Source organism: Danio rerio, chromosome 18 (assembly GCF_052040795.2).
Source record: "Danio rerio strain M-AB ecotype USA chromosome 18, GRCz13ab, whole genome shotgun sequence".
In the NCBI taxonomy this organism is placed as follows: Eukaryota; Metazoa; Chordata; class Actinopteri; order Cypriniformes; family Danionidae; genus Danio; species Danio rerio.
Genome location: NC_141038.1, coordinates 2,212,272 through 2,230,000, shown reverse-complemented (window position 1 = coordinate 2,230,000; position 17,729 = coordinate 2,212,272). Strand labels below are relative to the sequence as shown.

General features: G+C 37.3%; 1 protein-coding gene and 1 long non-coding RNA gene across 5 annotated transcripts in view; one reads left to right on the top strand and one right to left on the bottom strand.

Moving 5' to 3' along the window:
* chst8 (carbohydrate (N-acetylgalactosamine 4-0) sulfotransferase 8) overlaps positions 1 to 17,729 on the bottom strand; it is a 262,164-nt gene that overhangs the window by 84,727 nt on the left and 159,708 nt on the right. The window lies entirely within an intron of this gene.
* LOC147839621 (uncharacterized) lies at positions 7,891 to 9,267 on the top strand. The gene is made up of 4 exons (XR_015514678.1): positions 7,891 to 8,292; positions 8,473 to 8,656; positions 8,717 to 8,892; positions 9,043 to 9,267. It is a non-coding gene; the product is annotated as an uncharacterized LOC147839621 (long non-coding RNA).

Below are 17,729 nucleotides of genomic sequence, written 5' to 3'. Positions count from 1 at the left end.
AAGGAATCTGACCATTAATATGTGTCCGGCATGGTTTAACACACTGATAGCATGTTGCTAACATTATTTAGCACGGTTTATAGCATATTTTAGAACGCTTACAACATGTTTGGCATGATTTAACACACCATGTTTTTGCATGATTTAGCACGCATGTGAATAACAAGTTGCTAGCAGTATTTTGCATGTTGCTAACATTAATTAGCTTGTTCCTGGTGTGATTTAAACAATAACGTGTCTGACAAGGTTTACCATAATTTAGCAGGGTTTATAGCATATTTTAGAACATTTGTAACATGTTTGTCAAGGTTTAACACACCAAGTTTTTGCATGATTTAGTATGCATGTAAATACGTTTCTACCATAATTTTGCATGTTGCTAACAATAATTAGCTAGTTTTAGCAATATTTAAAATTTAAAGTGTCTGACATGGTTTATCATATTACTAGCATGTTTTTGCATGGTAATAATATTGTTTAGCTTGTTTCTATCAGGATTTTGCTTATTAGCAATATGTCTGGCATGGCTTAACACATAGCTAGCATGTTGCTAACATTATTTAGCTTGATTTATACTTTTTTAAAAACATTTATAAGATGTCTGGCATGGTTTAACACACCATATTTTTGCATGATTTAGCATGCAACTGAATAACAAGTTGCTACCATGATTTTCTATGTTGCTAACATTATTCAGGTTGATTTATACCTTTTTTTTAAAAAGATTCATAAGATGTCTGGCATGGTTTAACACACCATGTTTTTGCATGATTTAGCATGCAACTGAATAACAAGTTGCTAGCATGATTTTCCACGTTGCTAACATTAATTTTGTTTCTAATGTGATTTAAACATTAACATGTCTGACATGTTTTAACACATTGCTAGCATGTTTTGCATATTGCTAACATAATTTAGCTTGTTTCTAGCCCAATTTAGTGGCAATGCATTATTTTACTGCTGTCTATTTATTTTAATGGAGCACAAGTTTTATTAACTCCATGGCAGGTTTCCTCGTTATGCGTGAGTTTGCTTTATAGACTGTAGATTTGCCTGCTCAGTGGTTTCCTCTTTTATTGAAGAAACGCAGTAACATTTGCATACAAATAATTCCCCTCGCAGTGAAGTGAAGTCCCGGGACTGAAGAGAGCATTGTAAAAGTGCCAGAAAACCAAAGACCCCCAAAGCTAAGAGTTTACAGCACGTTGCATCACTTGGAGAAGAGCAAAGCCTTTTATGAGTGTTTAACCTCAGTAACATCTCCTTCTTATGTTTGTGAAAATAGAAAGGAAACAGAGAGTCTCTTGACAGCCGGGTGTTTAATTTCGGGTCAGTGCTGAGCCACGAGACCACTTGAGCTGTTTATGGGTTGGTGTTTTTTTGGGAGGTATCGCTCCAGGCTCTCCAGGCATGTTTGCTGCTGATAGTTGCTAACAGGTTTTGTGGGTCAGTAACTAATAAAGATGTTTTTCGAGACTGTTTGACCCCTTGAGGATTTGTGTTAATGGGTTGATTGACCTGTAACCTTGTGTTGATAAATATGGACATAATTTAGAATGAGAAAATAATCAGAACCCTCCCATGTGGCTGTACATGGCTTAAACATAATTTTAACTCATTGCTAGCATGATTTAACACACCGTTAGCATGATTTAGCACATAGCTAGCATGGTGTAGTATGTTACTATCATTGTAAAACACATTACCAGCAGGGTTTAGCATATTTCTGCCATGTTTTGCATGTTGCTAACATTACCTTGTTTCTTGCATGATTTATCAAGCCTTATTAGCATCGTAAAACAACAACTATAATAATTATATTATTAGCAGAATTTAGCATATTTCTCGCATGTTTTTGCATTTAAAATCCTTCTAACATGATTTAACATGTCAATAGAAGGGTTTAGCACATCACTAGCATGATCTATTATGTTGCTAACATGATTAAACATGTTGTTAGTATGGTTTATCACATCAGTACCTTCTAATGTGTTGCTAACACGATTAAACATGTTTTTGGCATGACTTAACACATTGCTAGCATGTTGCTATCATTAACATTTTGCTGTCATGATTTACAAACATAAATAGACTAGGATTTAACACACCGTTAGCATGATTTAGCACATAGCTAGCATGGTGTAGTATGTTACTATCATTGTAAAACACATAACTAGCAGGGTTTAGCATATTTCTGCCATGTTTTGCATGTTGCTAACATTACCTTGTTTCTTGCATGATTTATCAAGCCTTATTAGCATCGTAAAACAACAACAACAATAATAATATTAATTACAATAATAATAATAATAATAACAATAATAATAATATTAAGACACAATATTAGCAGGATTTAGCATATTTCTAGCATGTTTTTGCATGTAATATCCTGCTAACATGATTTAACATGTCAATAGTAGGGTTTAGCACATCACTAGCATGATCTGTTATGTTGCTAACATGATTAAACATGTTGTTTGCAGGGTTTACCACATCTGTAGCTTGATCTAATGTGTTGCTAACACGATTAAACATGTTGCTGTCATGATTTACAAACATTAATAGACTGTCTTTGCATGTTGCTAACAGTATTTAGCTAGTTTCTAGCATGATTTGGATCTATTAAAATATGGCTATTGTAGTTTACTGCTAGCATCTTCATTTTATTAGAGAGTTCTTATTAACAGCACTGATTTGAAACAATCATTTAAAACACAATTTAACATATTGCTAGTAAGATTTAAAACACTGTTAGCATGATTTACCACATAGCTAGCATAGTGTAGTATGCTACTAACATAATAAAAAATGATACTAGCATGGTTTAACATATTTCTAGCATGTTTTGCATGTAGTTTGTTGCTAACATGATTAAACATGTCATTAGCTGGGTTTAGCACATCACTAGCATCAGCTATTATGTTGCTAACTGTTTAAATGTGTTGTTGGCATGATTTAACACATTGCTGGAATGTTTTTGCATGTTTCAAGCATTAGCGATGCTATCATGATTTACAAACAGGGTTTAGCACATCACTAGCATGATCTTTTATGTTGCTAAGATTAAATATGCTGTTGTATGATTTAACACATTGCTAGCCTGTTTTTGCATGTTGCTACCCTTTTACATGTTGTTATCATGATTAAAGGACATTAAAAGCATGTCTGTGCCTGATGCTAACAGTGTTTAGCTTGTTTCTAGCATGGTTTATATATTTAATAAAATTTGGCTAGTGTGGTTTACTGCTTGCATGTTTATTTTACTAGAAAATTCGATATAATTTAGCACATGGCTAGTAGGATTTAACACACATTAACATTATTTAGCACATTGCTAGCACAATTTAACATTACAAACATGTTCTACTATTACTAGCAAGGTTTAGCATGTTACTAACATCAAAACACATGTTATTAGCAGGTTGTAGCAAATTTCTGGCATGTTTTTGCATGTATTATGTTGCTAACGTGATTGAACATGTCATCAGCTGGGTTTAGCACATTGTTAGCACGACCTATTATGTTGCTATCATTACACATGTTGTTGGCGTGATTAAACACAGTGCTAGCATGTTGCTAACATTAACACATGGCTAGCGTAATTTACAAACATTAATAGCATGTGCATTTTGCTGACAGTATTTAGCTTGTTCCTAGCAGGATCTAGATTTTTAATAAAATGTGGCTAGCATCGTTTACTGTTAGCATGTTTATTTAATTAGAGAGCTCAAATGAACAGCAGTTATGTGAAACAAAGCACATAATTTAGCAAATTGCTAGCATGATTTAACATTACAAACTTGTTCTATTATTACTAGCAAGCTTTAGCATGTTACTAACATCATAAAACATGTTATTAGCAGGTTGTAGCAAATTTATAGCATGTTTTTGCAAGTAATATGTTGCTAACGTGATAGAGCATGTCATCAGCTGGATTTAGCACATTGTTAGCGTGACCTATTATGTTGCTAACATCATTACACATGTTGTTGGGATGATTAAACACAATGTTAATGTTGCTAGCATGATTTACAAACATTAATAGCATGTGCATTTTGCTGACAGAATTTAGCTTTTTCCTAGCATTATCTAGATTTTTAATAAAATGTGGCTGGCATCTTTTACTGTTAGCATGTTTATTTTATTAGAGAGCTCAAATGAACAGCAGCACTTGTGTGAAACACAGCACATAATTTAGCAAATTGCTAGCAAGATTTAACATTACAAACTTGTTCTATTATTACTAGCAAGGTTTAGAGCATAGCTAGCATGGTGCAGTATGTTACTAACATCATAAACCATGGCATTAGCTGGGTTTAGCACATCGCTAGCATGATCTATTGTTGCTAACATGGTTAAACATGTTGTTAGCATGATTTAGCACATTGCTGGCATGTTTTTAATGTTGTGAACATTAACTTGTGTCTAGCATGTTGATAACATGTTGCTAACATGTTGCTAGCATGTTCTTGTAAACCACCAAAACCAGTACACATACACACATCACTACTGATGGTTTATGAGGACTCTCCATACATGTAATGTATTTTATACAGTACAAATATGGCACTAAGGATCGATTGTTCTGAGGTCATTTGGTTATGTCTGACAGATCGATGTTCCTTTTGTCGATGTGAAGTAAAGTGAAGGAGTTGTTGTACGCACTGTGTTGGCATTATTTTCTAAGATATAAAACTTACACACATTTCTGTCCCTGTAAACCAGCAAAAACAAGCACACTCATACTAATTTAGTTGGTTATCAGACTTTCAGTGCTTTGGCTAGTTTCTCATCATGAATGCAGAAGTTTAGCATGGACTGCATACAGATACTGCAGCTGTCAGTCTCAGCGGGGGGAGGAACCCTTCAGATACAGCGGCTGTTTTCTGAAAACATGACAGATAGATGATGGATACTGAGTCAAAACACTGCTGTGTGTCTGCACTGCATGCAGAGTCTCTCTCATATGGACGCTTTGCCTCAAACAGAATAATAAAGCAGATGATTATGAACTTTTGTCTTTTAGTGCTGATTGTGACTTTTTGCAAGCAATCGTGAGCAAAACTCAGAAAAGCGAGAACTGTATCAATACATATACTGATCTGAAAGAGAAAGACTCATGAATAAATGAACACAACTTTAAACTTAGTTTAAACAAAGTGGGAAATTATCATAGAATGGTGTAGACAGATGGATGGATCCTGTAGATCACAGGTGTAAAACTCCAAAAGGGCCGCAGCTCTGCACAGTTTAGTTCCAACCCTAATTAAACACACCTGATCAAACTAACTGAGTCCTTCAGGCTTGTTTGAAACCTACAGGTAAGTGTGTTGGAGCAGGGTTGGAACTAAACTGTGCAGGGCTTCGGCCCTCCAGGAATTGAGTTTGACACCCCTGCTGTAGATGGATAGATGAATGGATAGAATGTGTAGATGGATGGATTAATTGATAGATAGATCCTATAGATGAATGGATGGATAGATGGATGATTGGATGGACTGGGTCCTGTAAATATATAGATAAATGGATGGATAGATCCTATGGATGGACATACGAACGGACTGACAGACTGACAGACAGACAGACAGGCAGGCAGGCAGGCAGGCAGGCAGACAGACAGACAGACAGACAGACAGACAGAAAGAAAGATAGATAGATAGATAGATAGATAGATAGATAGATAGATAGATAGATAGATAGATAGATAGATAGATAGATAGATAGATAGATAGATAGATAGATAGATAGATAGATAGATAGGCAGAAAGGGAGATGAATAGATAGATCCTAAATGGATGGATAGATGAATGGATGGTTGGTTGGGTCCTGTAAATAGATGGATAGATAGATTTTGTGGATGAGTCAATGCATGGGTCCTGTAAGTAGATGGATGGATGGATATACATATCCTGTGGATGGATGGATGGATGGATGGATGGATGGATGCATGCATGAATGAAAGGATAGATGGATGGATAAATAGATAGATAAGCAGAAAGGGAGATGGTTAGATTCTGTAATTAGATAGATGGATGGATGGATGGATGGATGGATGGATGGATGGATGGATGGATAGATGGATGGATGGAAGGAGGGATGAGTCCTGTAATTAGATGGATGGCTAGACAGATAAATAGATACATGGATAAATGGATAGATAATATGGATGTATGAATGAGTGGATGGAAGGATGGATGGATGGATGGATGGATGGATGGATGGATAGATGGATGAGCCCTGTAAATAGATGGATGGCTGGACAGATCCTGTGGATGGATGATGGATGGATGGATGCATGGATTGAAGAAATGGGGGTTGGATGGGTCTTGTAAATGGATGGATGGATGAAAATATATGCAGAAAGGAAGATGGATAAATAGATCCTGTAAATGGATGGACGAATGGATGGATGGATGGATGGATGGATGGAAGGATGGGCCCTGTAAATAGATACATGGGTAAATGGATAGATCATATGGATGTATGAATGAGTGGATGGAAGGATGGATGGATGGATGGATGGATGGATGAATAGATGCATAGATAAGCAGAAAAGGAGATAAATAGATCCTGTAGATGGATGGATGGGTGGATAAGTGGATGGATGGATGAATGGATCTCGAGGATGGATGGGTGGATGGATAGACAGTTAAGCAGAAAAGGAGATTGATAGAGAGATGGACACATGAATAGATAAAATAACAGATAGATAAATAGATAGTCAGATTAATAGATATATGGGGAGACGGATGGATGGATGGATAAACAGACAGATGGATAGGCAGACAGTAGATTGATAGACAGATAAACAGATGGATAAATAGATGGATTGATAGATTGTATCAGAAGGTACATCTAAATTCCAAAAAAAAAACAAATGCTAAAAAAAAAACTACAGAATTCAGAAGAAAAAAAGCAGAACCATGAGACGCAAACTCAGATCATCAGAGACAATACTCTGAACTGCTTAATATAACTCAGAATTTTTTATTAAATATAAAATTGTGAGATGAAAATTCTGAGGGACAACAGTTAAAATTGTGATTTGTAAAATTGCAAATCACAAAATTGCGATCATAACGCACAATTGTGACACATAAACCTGCATTTGTTCTGGAATAAAGCAACACAATGACCTCTTCCGATGGAAAGCTCTAATCAGGCCTCTAATTTTCATTGCATTTTAAACTGTGAAAACTCATGAGGTGAACCAGTGAAGAATTAACTGATCTTAGGATATCAGATAGTAGATGCGAGTTAAGCTCTTTCAACTGTTGATGAACTTTAACTTGTACTGGACCTGAAGCCTTCATTTACAAGATGCAACGAAGAGTAACTCAACATACTGACCTCTGTAAAGTCGTAACGACAGCACGAGCAGCTCAATTACATGTTTAGAGGTGTTCATCTGACTCCTGGTTTCCAGGCAAATGCAAGGGTTTGATGCTATTCTCAGTGTTATATCTAATTCCGCTTGCTATCTGGAGGAATAATAATACAAAAAGTCTTTTTTCTCTTCGCACCTTTGAATATCTGAATTATGCATGTGTCAACCTGGCAACCTTGGCTGATGAGAACTAATGGCGTTATATGAGAGCCATGCGCGGGTGGAGGAGAGCGACTTTAATTGAATTTTTTAATGAGTCCACACTTTAAGTCACTGTGCCAGCCTGCCTCAAACACGATAACGTTTCCTAATAAAGAAAATCAAAGTTGGGCTTCCCTCCTAATGAGATTGAAGGTCTGGCAACCTCATTTAGTGCGTTACAGGAGGAGAGAACAAATATTTGATGGGGAAAAGGACAGAGGAGAGGGAAGAATGACAAAACAGAGAGGATGGTGCTGATCTAAATTGGACCATAATGAAATTGGCAAAGCCTATTTTTTTTTCATTAGGATTTTCTTTTCAGGAATATATTAATATTGAATTACTTCTGTTTAAACTTTGCAATTTGCCTTATTTTTTGTCAAATTTTGAAACCCTTAAGCAAACAGATGCTTCAGAATCAAGAAAACATTGCATTAAATCTGATTTAAAATTATTTTCCAAAATGAAAAAAACCTTTGAGTCCATTGACAGAGTTGTTTTGTCCATTTAGTTTTGAACTAGCCTAGAGCCTGTTAAAAATTAGCCTTGAGCACCATCTGCAGTTAGAAATTAGCATAGATCGCCTTCTGTTGTTAAAAATCTAGTATAGAGCATCATTTGCTGTTAAAAAACTATTCTAGAACACCATCTGTGATTAAAATCTGGCCTAGAGCGCCATCTCCTGTTAAAAACTAGCCTAGAGCGCCATTTGCTGTTAAAAAACTAGCTTGAGCGACATCTTCTGTTAAAAAACTAGCCTAGAGCGTCATCTGCTGTTAAAAACTACCCTAGACCACCATCTCCTTTTAAAAAACTATTCTACAGCCTCATCTGCTGTTAAAAACTAGCCTAGAGCACTGTCTGCTGTTAAAAAAACATTCTAGAGCGCCATCAGCTGTTAAAAACTAGCCCAGAGCGACATTTTCTGTTACAAAACTAGCCTAGAGCGCCATTTGCTGTTAGAAAACTATTCTAAAACACCATCAGCTGTTAAAAATTAGCCTAGAGTGCCATCTGTTGTTAAAAAAACTAATCTAGAGCACCATCAGCTGTTAAAAATAGCCTAGAGCACCGTCAGCTGTTAAAATCTAGCCTACAGTGCCATCTGCTGTTAGAAAACTATTTTAGAGCACCATCAGCTGTTAAAAAACTAGCCTAAAGCACCATCTGCTGATAAAAACTAGCCTAGAGTGTCATTTGCTGTTAAAAAACTAGCCTAGAGCATCATCTGTTGCTAAAAAAAACTATTCTAGAGCACCATCAGCTGTTAAAAACTAGCCTAGAACGCCAACTGCTGTTAAAAAGTAGCCCAGAACACCATCTGCTCTAAAAAAAACTAGCCTAGAGCGCCATCTGCAGTTAAAAACTATTTTAGAGCACCATCTGTTGTTAAAAACTAGCCCAGAGCGCCATCTGCAGTTAAAAAACAATTTTAAAGCACCATTAGCTGTTAGAAAACTAGCCCAGAGCGCCATCTGCTGTTAAAAAAACTATTTTAAAGCACCATTAGCTGTTAGAAAACTAGCCCAGAGCGCCATCTGCTGTTAAAAAAACTATTTTAGAGCACCATCTGCTGTTAAAAAACTAGTCTAGTGCGCCATCTGCTGTAAAAAAAACTAGCCTAGAGCGCCATCTATTGTTAAAAACTAGCCTAGAGCGCCATCTACTGTTAAAAACTAAGCTCACAATTAATTCAAGAGAAAATAATGATGCATTTTGAAAATCTTAGAATTGTTTTCTTGAAACATTTAGTAGCTGCAGTTCAATTACAGTCCAAACAGGGTTATTATTAAAAAGTGTGGAAAAAGAACGACTTTATTTTTGGTCAAATCCTAAAACCCTCAAGCAAACAGAGATGCTTCAGAATCAAGGAAACGTTGCGTTGAATCCGATTTAAAGAGATGCTGCCAGAATGACAAAAGCCTTTGTGTCCATTGACAGCATTTTGTGGGGGATCTCAGGAACGTGGCGCCGCTGCGATGGCTTGATTAAGCGTGTATTTTCCCGTCAAGCGGCGTGTCAATCTCAGCGCGGCCGTCTGTCGGCTCCGGCTAATGACAGCGGGATGAAAGCGCTGCGGTTTGAATGACACTCTCAGTTTCAGGTCGGGCTTTAATCTTTGGTTAACCTGGCCTTTTGCCGCTTTGGGATGAAGCTCGTCTGTATCTGGCTTTGAAGAATGACAGCAGGCCGCCTGATCCTGTGGGAAACCTTTAATATACCCGGCAAAAGATTGGAGAAGAATGGAGTCGTGTCTTTCTACTGCTTTTTCAAATCTTTGTTCGCTGATCTACAGTACATTTCTGGCCTTGTGTCTCTTAAATACACTGATTGACTGCTTGCCTGGGTTGTTAATTATGGGTAAATCCAATGTGTTTACTGATATCAAAATAAAATGCAATGAGCTTACTGTTAATTGCCAAGACATTGAATATAATTTTCATTTAGTTCAGCATGCCATTCATTTAGTTCCTTATCACAACACTTAAGGATGTTTATGAAGACACCAAGTGACAAAGTGTTTCAGGTGTAATTTTGTTTAGGTGGGAGTGTCGAGTGGTGAAAGAGAGAAGGGTTTGTGTAACGGAGGCCAGCTAGTGTGTGCTGTGCAGGTAGACCTCACTCCTCTGACCTCTGAAGGTGCTCTAGCGACAGACACTAGAAGCCATGGTCTTTAGCCTCTTTGTTAGAGCAACCGACTCCCATGCGGAAGGTCACCAGTTCGATACCAGCTCGGAGCGGGTTTGGTGATGTAGGACTGGCGGGATTACATTTGTATGAAAAGGGGAGTTTCAGTACATGCACGCTAGGTATGCAACAATAAAGTTAGCCCACAGATTAGTACACTCCTTGGTTTTTTAACACGGTTTTTGGTTCGGTTCTCATGGCTTGACACATGTTTTTAATTTTTAATTTTACAGGCAATATGAACAGTAAGAGGTTAGGGAGAAATAAATAAAAACTATTTATTGCAAAATTTTGTATTACTTAAAAGCCAAGAAATACACTAGTACCTAGTGTATTGTATAAAAAAATGAACACTGAAATCTCACAGCTGCTGGTAGCCCATGAACACACTGGGGAACACATAAAATCCTGCACTTTGAAAATAAACACACATGTGAAGTTAATAAAGATAAATTGACCATTTCAAATGAATTGTAAGAGGCTAAATTATCATACGCATTTGTTTCTATGACAAAACATGTCTTTATGACTTTAGAAGGTCCATACTGACTCCAAAGGCAGATACTGATAAGATCAGGGCCTGTTATGTGGACTTTGGGGTTTTTATGGTGTGGTCACATGTTGATTGGTCAGTTTGAATGTCTCTTTGGGCTTTAGTCACATGGTCAAGAAAGATACAAAATAGGTGGTAAACTCTGGCTCTGTCTCTTTTCCTGCCCTCTCTTTTCCTGGCCTGTCATTTCCTGCTCTGCTCCTCTCCTCCTCTGGAGTCTATCTTCTCTGACTCTACTGCAATGATGCTAACTTCTGAGCCTGCTCTCTTTGTCTCTCTTTCCCTCCCCTGTGTCTCTCCATCTACCTCTGGTAACTTTATTTAACATTTAAGCTGGGTACAATTTATATCATATGTTTTATCATTTCATATTTTATCATTTTATACAGTATTTTGTAATTAATTCAGTTGTAACTATAGAGAATTATTGTCATTAAATCATCTCATTTTCAAATATTTGTGAATTACTTTTGGATTTAACATCAACATTTAATTGTTCCACATTGCAATACAATACAATCACATAATGTCAGCGCTCTCCCACATTTATAGCTTTCAATACTGCCCTTAATTTCGTTTTTGGTATGAGATTGCAGAGGAATGGTTTGACTAAAAATGTACAGTTTTTTACCATCATGCTGATCACTTTTTAGTCGCTCGGCAGAACTACAGTTCAAACCGCTGTGCTTAAAACCATTCTTACAAAACATATTTGTGCTTCAGTAAACATAAATAAACCATCTTAATTATCTTGGTGCTGAACAAAATGCAAGACTGCAGTCTGTAATGCGGATCAAGTGCTTTTATAAGATGACAAAAGCCCACATCTCCAATCACCGAAAACAGCTACAAATCTTTAGCAATAAGCACCCGCACTGCCTTTCTTATTTTATGTGTCTCTCGGAACTAGTTGGGGATGTTTGCTGGAAAGATTCAGCGAGGGATTGTTGCTATTTGGAGGACTTTATTACCTTCTCTGCTGTCCAGCCTTCAGACATTGATATTGCTGGGTGATGGCGCTGCAGATGTGCAGTCATGGTTATACGTGTAAAACAATGCTTGCACACATTTTTTCTTTTATTGGCATTATACTTACCGGCAAACCCGAAATGTCCTCACACCGCAGATTTAAAAGCCAGCGCTTTCTCGTACTGTTGCCTCAACCTCACTTCACCGCCGCTCACAATGTTAAAATGTGAAATGGTGGGTAAAGCCCTCTCTAACTTTAGAGCATAGTGATTGGATATTTACTCGCGGGGAGGAGTTTCCTCATCTCAGCTCATGTACTTACAGGCACACACAGTCAATTCGGGGAGATTTTAAATTATAAATAAATTATTTAAACGCAAAAAATGAAACCGCAATTCACAAGAGCGCATTGAACCGTGAAGGTCGTACCGTACGGTTCAATATTATATTGATAAACGTGGCATCCCTAATGCACGCACTGATTTTTACAGCAGTAACACAAACACAGACGCAGGGGAGATAGACAGTGACTACGCTTACATGAACATCAGTAATGGAATTATTTTCCTTAAAGGTGCAGTAGGTGATCTGCCAAAAAGCTAACCGCTTAGCATATTATCTTTGGACGGCGGGGAGGGACTGCGATTCAAAACCACACAGGCAGGTCAGGACTGCAGGCAGGCCAGTGAAGTACCTGTATCCCCTTCCTCTGCAGCCAAGACTTTGTAACGTGTACAGAATGTGGTTTTGCATTGTCTTATTGAAATACGCATGGGCATTCCTGGAAAAAGAGGCAGCATATTGTGCTCCAAAATCTCTGTATGCTTTTCAGCAATAATAGTGTCATTACTAAAGTGCAAGTTACCTCTGCCAAGGGCACTGGCACGACCCTATACCATGACAGAGCCTGGCTGTTGGACTTGTTGCTGGTAAGAGTTTACTGTTTTTACATTACTGTGATGGTTGGGATTAAGGTTGGGGTAGACATTAATAGAATATAATTAATGCATAATTTAATAAATAATACAAATAATTCTTGTTATCTTCCAGCCAGAGCTGTATCCCTTCTAGCAACAACCCTAGAGCGGTGCAGAGCTGCGAGTTTGAGGCCACTGCTCTAGAGTGTGTTTCTTCAGAGTGTGTTTCTTCAGAGTGTGTTTCTTCAGAGTGTGTTTCTTCAGAGTGTGTTTCTTCGGAGTGTGTTCGCCCAGCAGAAGCGCATTAATGTTTCATGGCCGATCTCGGCATCAGAGCGATCCCTCCAGGAGACCGTTTGACTGCAGATGTATCGATTAAAAAGATTAGCCATTACTGAATTCCTCATAGAGACAGCGCTGCTTTACACACACCCATTTCCCCAACACACACACTCAGACACACGCACACAAGCACGCACACACGCCCAGCACCAGCAAACCCAGAAACACTTTACTCTACATCTCAATTCCTGAAGCTCACCTGCAGAATATATCTGTCTGTCTGTCTGTCCATCTATTTATCCCATACATATTTCTATCCGTCCAGTTATTGATTTAACCATCCATCCACCCATCTGTCTGTCTATCTATCCGTCTAACTTTCAGTCTATCTATCTTTTTGTATTCATCCATCTGTTCATCCATCCATTCATCCATATATCATTCAATTCGTTAATATGAGTATCCATTTGATCATTTATCCTTCTTTTCATGTCCATCCATCCATCCATCCATCTGTTTATACGCACATATATCCATCCATCCATCCATCTGTTTATACGCACATATATCCATCCATCCATCTATCCATCCATCCATCTATCCATCCATCCATCCATCCATCCATCCATCCATCCATCCATCCATCCATCCATCCATCCATCCATCCATCCATCCATCCATCTGTTTATACGCACATCTATCCATCCATCCATCTATCCATCCATCCATCCATCCATCCATCCATCCATCCATCCATCCATCCATCCATCCATCTATCCATCAATCTGTTTATACACCCATCTATCCATCCATCCATCTATCCATCCATGCATCCATCTGTCCGTCTGTCCATGTTTAACTATTCATCCATTTGTCAGTCTGTTTATGTCTATCCATCCATTTATCTATCTGTCCATCCGTCCTTCCATCTTTCCTTCCATATATCATCTGTCCGTCTATCCATCTGTTTGTATGTCTGTCTATTTATCTATCTATCTGTCTTTCTATTCATCTGTCAATCTGCTAGCAGGTTCATCCATCCATCCATCCATCCATCCATCCATCCAACCATCCATCCATCCATCCATCCATATATCTGTCAATTCGTCAATATAAGTTTCCATTCAATCATTTATCCATCTTTTTATGTCCATCCTTCCATCCTTCCATCCATCTATCCATCTATCCATCTATCCATCTATCTATCTATCTATCTATCTATCTATCTATCTATCTATCTATCTATCTATCTATCTATCTATCTATCTTTTTATACATCCATCCATCCATCCATCCGTTTATCTATTCATCAATCTGTCAGTCTGTTTATATGTACATCCATCCATCTTTGTCAATTCATTAAAACGAGTATCATCCGTCTTTCCATACATCCATCTTTCCATCCGTCCATCTATCCATCCATCCATCCATCCATCCATCCATCCATCCATTTGTCAATATCAATATCCATTCATTGGTTTATCCATCTTCCCATTCATCAATCTATCCATCTGTTTATCCATCCATCCATCCATACATATATCCCATCCATCCAACTATCCATCTATCTGTCAATTCGTCAATATCAATATCCATTTATTGATTTATCCATCTTCTCATTCATCAATCTGTCCATCTGTCGATCCATCTGTCTATCCGTCTTTCTATTCATCCATCCATCCCTCCATCCATCCACCCATTGGGGATGCTAAATGTTCAGCTTTGCAAAACAGTAATAAATTACACCTTAAATATTCATAGTTATGTAAATTTGAGCTAATTCTACAGTATTCTTTCAACCAATAACTGCAACCTTAGTACAAATCACAGAAGTATTTCACTTTCCGAGGATCTTTAAGTGAATCTGAGAATCAACAGTGAATAATGAACCCAGATGCACGCTGTGTGTAATAACCTGCACCTGTTCACGTTCCTCCGTCTCCCAAAAGACTCCCCGGAGTTCATTCTGACACAGCCTTTTCCAAAATTAACATTACAAATCGTGTTATTTTCAGCAGCTCCCTGACGCTGCACTTTCTGCTTTTAGCCAAGCGGTGAGGGATGCGATTCTGGCCATCTGAATCCTCCTACAATTCAGAACGAGACCCAATTAAAGCTCGGTTTCTGCAGCCAGAAAACATCAGCTCCTGTCAAAGGAGCCTTTCACATGCAGTCCAGCACAGATCTGTCAGAAAACTGCGGCTCTCCAATCAAAGGGCGCGTGGAGAATCCAGCAAAACAAGCATGAGTGAGCCCTGCAGGAATGAAGATGGCTGGGTTCATGGCTCCAGATCTGTTTCTCTGTATGTTTTCATGTCGAGGTGGTAAAAATACAACAGCGCTTGTAGAGGAATCAAATACTTCTCACAAATAAAGTGCCAGACGGTGAGCTGCACTGTTTCTGCGGCTCGTTTTTATCACACGATTCAGTGAGTCATTTTCTAAGTAATAATTCTGTTGTGATTTACTTAGAAGTAAAATGAGTCAGGAAATGAGTCATTAAAGTGTTTGATTAAAACATACTGATTCATTTAGAATATACTGATTCATTTTGAAAAAAACACAAGGTGAATGACTCAAGTCATTTAGCAGAGTTAGTTATACGAGTGATTCATTTACTAAACCAAATGATTTAAAATAATCAACTATTTTCAATAATATGAGTGATTAAAACACAAATTGTTTAAAAAAACATTTAGGTTTAATTTAGAAAACATTTTATTGAATGAGTGAACAAGTGAGTCAATGAATCATTTGCACTTATTTAATCAGTGAATAATTCAAATGGTGAATGTTGATTTAAATGACAAACGATTCACATATCCTGACTCATTTAGTGAATCTGAGTTTGTTTTATGAGTGAGTCATTTAATCATTTACTAAACTAAATGATTTACTGATTTTGTTCTGATTCGCTTAAAAACAAGATGTATTTGCTTTAAATGAGGAAGTCATTGATTTATTTTTTAACCTATTGACTGAATTAATGAATAAAACATACAGATTCATTTAGAAACAAAACATTTAGCTTTGATTCAGAAATGCATTTATTGAATAAGTGAACGAGTGAGTCACTGAATCATTTGTACTTAACTAATTAATAAACCATTCAGCAGGTGAACGATTCAACTCATTTAATGAATCTGTGTTGAGCGATTACTCAACTGTTTTCAATTGGCTGAGTGATGCAACATGAATCATTTAAAAACAGAGCATTTATTTTGATTCAAAAATCCATTTGTAGTATGATTGAACAAGTCAATGAATCATTTGCACTTATCTAATCAGTGAAGGAATCAAATGGTGAATGGTGCTTCAAGGGACAAACGATTCACATATCCTGACTCATTTAGTGAATCTGAGTTTGTTTTATGAGTGAGTCATTTAATCATTTACTAAACTAAATGATTCACTGATTTTGTTCTGATTCGCTTAAAAACAAGATGTATTTGCTTTAAATGAGGAAGTCATTGATTTATTTTTTAACCTATTGACTGAATTAATGATTAAAACATACAGATTCATTTAGAAACAAAACATTTAGCTTAGATTCAGAAATGTATTTATTGAATAAGTGAACGAGTGAGTCACTGAATCATTTGTACTTAACTAATGAAACATTCAGCAGGTGAACGATTCAACTCATTTGATGAATCTGTGTTGAGCGATTCCTCACTGTTTTCAATTGGCTGAGTGATTCAACATGAATCATTTAGAAACAGTGCATTTAGTTTTGATTCATAAACCCATTTATAGTATGATTGAACAAGTGAGTCAATGAATCATTTGCACTTATCTAATCAGTGAAGGATTAAAATGGTGAATGGTGCTTCAAGCGACAAACGATTCGCATATCCTGACTCATTTAGTGAATCTGAGTTTGTTGTATGAGTGAGTCATTTAATCATTTACTAAACTAAATGATTTACTGATTTTGTTCTGATTCGCTTAAAAACAAGATGTATTCAAAATCAAAATTTTTTGAAAAATTAGATGTTTTTAGATCCTATCTAGTAAAAGAAAAGCCCTGGCCTGATTTTTACCACGTTTTCAGATCTTACCAAATTCTCACCCTGTTATTTACATGTTTAATTTATTTATTGGCCTTTGTTTTTGTTTTACATGCTTTCTGGAACCATTCTTCACCGAACCCGAACCCCGTCATTGCGGTCAACTCCTTTCTGTGTCTCATGTACGCCGATGTACATGGCGAGCTACTGAGCAAACTGGTAACAGCATCAACACAGAGGAAAGCGGTCAGCTCGTAGCGCGAAAAGAAATACCGCCCTGTAGCATTCATTTTAAAGACGAAATGAAGCCATACATACTTCTGGCTACATAATTTACGCTCTCTAGAAATGTACACGGGGGTACATTTTTTACAATGAGCCTGTGATGGGAAATACAGTTTGTTCAGCATAAACACAATTAAAACCTTAATAATGTCCCCATAAATCACAAAAATAAACCTGTTTAGGTGTGTGTGTGTGTGTGTGTGTGTGTGTGTGTGTGTGTGTGTGAGTCCACAAAATCGCATTTAGCTCTAGTTAATAAGTCTGCATTACATAAAGCAGCGTGTCGCATTATGCAGAAAGCAGTCTGCCCGAATATGCACAATTCACACGGCAAACAAAAGGCAGCAGAGAAATGAGACACAAAGCGCCGTCCGCCGAGACCAGGTCAGTAATTGGCTTGATGTGTTCAGACGATGCCGACACACACACACACACAC